This window comes from Balaenoptera physalus, assembly GCF_965194825.1.
Source record: "Balaenoptera physalus genome assembly, chromosome: Y".
Classification (NCBI taxonomy): Eukaryota; Metazoa; Chordata; class Mammalia; order Artiodactyla; family Balaenopteridae; genus Balaenoptera; species Balaenoptera physalus.
The window spans coordinates 15,179,087-15,184,530 of record NC_138904.1 but is presented as its reverse complement, the minus strand read 5'-3'; positions in this window follow the sequence as shown (position 1 = coordinate 15,184,530).

The window sequence follows — 5,444 nt, the reverse complement described above, 5'->3', positions numbered from 1 at the left end:
AAACCTGTCATAAGAAATGTAAGCAGGAGCTGTAATGAAGACGGTGGAGTAGGGAGACCCTGAGTTCATAGACCCAGCAAAAAATACAGCTATTTGCCAAGCACTTACTGATGAGAAATACAAGAAGACTAGCAGAAAAGACCTTCTACAACTAAAGATGTAAAGAAGGAACCACAAGAAGACAGGTAGGTGGGCAGAGTTGCAGTACAGTGAAGAAACCATACTCCTGATGAGTGACACACAAATGGGAGGGTAATCACAATTGCAAAGTTCTCCCCAAGGAACAAGGGGTCCAAATCCTACTTCAGTCTCCCCAGCCAGGAGGTCCTGCATAAACAAGATGAGCCCTGAGAATGTTTGGCTTTGAGAACCAGTGAGCAATTCTTTAAAGAGACCAAAAGTTGTGTGAAATAGACTCCAGTCTTAAAAGGGTGCATACAAAATCTCACACATTCCAGGACCCAAGGCAGAAGCAGCAATTAGAAGGCCCTGGGGTCAGTCCCACTTGCTGATCTTGGAGAACCTCCCAGAGAGATAGGAGGCAACAGGAGTTCAACCTGGGAATAGAGATGCTGGCAGTAGTCTTTTTAGGAATTCATCCTACCACACACAAACGAAGCTTTACAAACAACCAGAAAGTAAAAGAGTTCAGCAATGCCAAACTAGCTTTACAAGAAATATTAAAGGGATTTCTCTAGCTGAAAATGATGGCCACAACTAGAAATATTAACATTACAAGAAAAAAAAAAACTCATTGGTAAAGGCAAATACAAACTAAAAGTAGTAAATAAACCATGTATAAAGCTAGTAAGAAGGTTAAAGATAAAAGTACTAAAATTATATGTATCCACAAAAAGTACTTAAGTGATACAGAAAACAAAAAGATGTAAAATATGATGTCAAAATAGTAAACATGGGAGGGAGGTGGTGGAGTAAAAATTCAGGGCTGTGAACTGTGTTAGAACTTAAGAGATCAGTAACTGAAAATAATCATGTATATACAAAAAGTGAGATTGGTATATATAAATACCATGGTAACCACAAACCAAAAAAAAAAAAAAAAAACTAGATACATGGGTACACAACAATAGATACACAACAATAAAGAGAAGGGAATCAAAACATAACACTAATATCGTTATCAAATCACAAACAGCAAAAGAAGAAAGAAACAAAAAGAACTACCAAAAAATGGCAATAAATACATATCTATCAATAATTACTTTAAATGTAAATGGGTTAAATGCTCCAATCAAAAGATGTAGAATGGCTGACCAGCTACAAAAGCAAGACACAAATATAGGTTCCCTCTGAGAGACTCATTTTAAAAAGAAAGACACAAACAGACTGAAAATGAGAGTATAAGAAAACGTATTTCATGTGAATGCAAATAAAAAGAACTCCAAGTGTAGCAATACTTACATCAGACAAAATAGACTTTAAAACAAGTGACAAAGAAGAACATTGTGTAATGATCAAAGGATCAATCCAAGAAGACAATATAACAATTGTGAATACATATGCCCTCAACATAGGAGCACCTAAGTACATAAAGCAAATAAACAGACGTAAAGAGAGAAATTGACAGTAACACAGTAATAATAGGACTTTAATACCCCACTTACATCAATGGAGAGATATTCCAGACAGAAAATCAATAAGAAAACACTGACCTTAAATGACACATTAAACCAGATGGACTCAACAGACACACATAGAACATGCCATACAAAAGCAGAAGAACACTCATTCTTTTCACGTGCACACGGGACATTCTCCAGGATAGATTACATGCTAAGCCACAAAACAAGTCTCAGTAAATTTCAGAAGATTGAAATTATATCAATCACAATACTATGAGATGGAAAATCAACTACAAGAAAAAAACTGCAAAAAAACACAAACACTGCTAAACAATAAATGGATCACTGAAGAAATCAAAGAAAAAATTTTTAAAAAACACTAGAGACAAATAAAAACAAAAGCACAAAGACCTAAATGCAATTCTAAGAGGTATGTTTATACTGATACAAACTTACCTCAGAAAATAAGAAAAATATAAAATAAACAACCTAAACTTACACTTAAAGGAACTAGAAAAAGAAAAGCAAACAAGACCTAAAGTTAGTGGAAGAAAGAAGTTATAAAGACCAGAGAAGAAATAAAAGAGAGGTTAAAAAAAATAGAAAAGACAAATGAAATTGAGTTCATTCTCTGAAAAGAAAAATAAAATTGATAAAACTTCAGCAGACTCATCAAGAAAAAAAAGAAGGGCCCATGTCAATAAAATCAGAAATGAAAAAGGAGAAGCTACAACCAACACTGCAGAAATACAAATGATCATAAGAGACTATGGTAAACAACTATATGCTAATAAAGTGGACAACCTAGAAGAAATGGACAAATACCCAGAAATTTACAATCTCCTAATATTGAACCAGGAAGAAATAGAAAATATGAATAGAACAACAACCAGTAATAAAATTGAATTGATAATTTAAAAAATTTCCAACAAACAAAAGTCCAGGACCAGATAATTTCACAGGTAAAATCTACCAAACATTTAAGAGGAGTTAACACCTATTCATCTCAAACTATTCCAATATTGCAGAGAAAGGAAAGTTTCTGAACTCATCCTATGAGGCCAGCATCACCCTGATACTGAAACCAAACAAAGATATCACAAAAAAAGAAAATTATAGGCCAATATCACTGATGAACATAGATACAAAAATTTTCAACATTATATTAGCATACAGAATCTAATAACACATTAAAAGGATGCTAGACCATGATCAAGGGGGATTTATCCCTGAAATGTAAGTATGGCTCAATACCCACAAATCAATCAATGTAATACACCATATTAACAAACTGAAGAATGAAAACCATATGGTCATCTCAATGGATGCAGTAAAGTCTTCTGACAAAATTCAATATCCATTTATAATAAAAACTCAAAACAAAGTGGGTATAGAGGGAACATACCTCAACATAATAAAGGTCATATATGACAAGTCCACAGCTTACATCATATTCAATGGTGAAAAGCTAAAATCATTTCCTCCAAGATCAGGAATAAGACAAGAATGTCCACTCTCACTACATTTATTCAACACAGTACTAAAAGTCCTAGTCATGACAATTAGACAAGAAAAAGAAAGAAAAAGAACAAATTGGAAAAGAAGAAGGAAAACTGCCACTATTTGCAGATGACAGGAATATATATATAGAGAGAGAGAGACTATGTATATATAGTATACATATATAATATTATATATGGCCCTAAAGATGCAACCAAAAAACTACTAGATTCCATCTATGAATTTGGTAAAGTTGCAGGATATAAAATTAATAAACAGAAATCAGTTGCATTTTTATACATTAAAAATGAACTATCAGGAAGAGAAACTAGGAAAACAATCCCATTTGCAATCACATCGAAAAATAAAATATCTTAGGATATTTTATCTTATTTAGGAATAAATCTAACTAAAAAGATTTAAAAATTGTACTAAAAAAACCCCTATAAGACACTGATGAAACCATTGAAGTTTACAGCAACAGATAGAAAGAAATACCATGCTCATGGATTGGAAGAATTAATATGGTTAAAATAACCATACTACCCAATACAATCTGAAGATTGAAGGCATCTCTATCAAAATACTGAGGGCATTTTTTGAGAGAACAAGAACAAATAATTCTAAAATTTATATGGAAACACAAAAGACCTCAAATAGCCAAAACAATCTTGAGAAGGAATAAAATGGACAACATATGACAAGTCCATAGCTTGTCACGCCATTATTTCAAACTATACTGAAAAGCTACAGTAATCAAAACAGTGTGGTACTGACACCAAAAAAAAGTAGATCAATAGAACAGATGGAAATCCCAAAAATGTTCCCACATTTATGTGGACAGTTAATCTACAACAAAGGAGGCAAGAATATACAATGGGGAAAAGACAGCCTCTTCAATAAATGGTGTTGGGAAAACTGGATAAGTACATGTAAAAGAATCAAGCTGGACTATTCTCTCACACCATGCACAAAAATAAATTGAAATAAATTCAAAATGGATTAAACAATTAAATGTACGACCTGAAACCATACAACTGCTAGAAGCAAACTTAGGCAGTAGCCATTTGACATCAGTCTTAGTAATACATATATATATATGATATGTCTCCTCAGGTCAGAGAAACAAAAGCAAAAACAAACAGGATATATCAAACTAAAAAGCTTTAGCATGGAGAAGGAAACTATCAACAAAACAAAGAGGCAAAATACTGAATAGAAGATATTTGCACACAATACACCTGATAATATCTAAAATATACAAAAAATGCATACAACTCAACATCAAAAAAACAACCTGATTAATAAATGGGCAGAGGATCTGAACAGAAATTTTCCTAAAGAAGACATACAGATGGCCAAAATGTACATAAAAAGGTGTTATCACCCACAATAGGGGAAATGCAACTCAAAACCACCATAGATATCACCTCACATCTGTCAGAATAGCTATTACAAAGAGACAACAAATAACAAGTGTTGATGAGGATGTGGAGAAAAGGGAATCATTGTACACCCTAGTGAGAATGTAAATTGGTGCAGCCACTGTGGAGAACAGTTTGTATTATTCCCCCAAAATTTAAAGTATAACTGCCATATGATCCACCAATTCCACTCCCAGGTATACATCTGAAGAAAATGAAAACACTAATTACAAAAGATATATGTACACAAATGCATTATTTACAATAGCTAAGATACAGAATCAACCTAAGTGTCCATCAACAGATGAGTGGATAAAGAAAATGTGGTACATATACAAAATGGACTGTTAGCAATAAAAAGAATGAAATTCTGCCTTTTGTGACAACATAATACCTAAAGGTATTATGTTTAATGAAATAAGTCAGGCTGACAAAGTCAAGTATTGTATGATTTCACTTACATATGAAATCTAAAAAACAAATGAACAAACATAATAAAACAGAAACAGTTATAAATACAGAGAAAAAACATGTGGTTGCTGGGGGAAGGGAAGTAGGGGGGAAAGAAATACGGGAGTGAGATTAAGAAGTACAAACTTCCATTTGCAAAATAAATGAATCATGGGTATGAAATGAACAGTTTGGTGGATATAGTCAATACCTATGCAATCTCTTTGTATGGTGACATATAACTAGACTTATCATGGTAATCCTTTTGAAATGTATAGAAATATTTAATCATTATTTTGTGTAAAAGGAACTAACACCGTATTGTAAGTCAATTATACTTTAAAAACAAACAAACTCAGAATGACAGTTCAGATTTGTGGTTACCCGAAGTCAGCACAGGGAGCTGGGAAACTGGATGAAGGCAGTTAAAGGTACAAATATCCAACTAGAAGACAAATAAATACTAGGGATGTAACGCACAAATGAA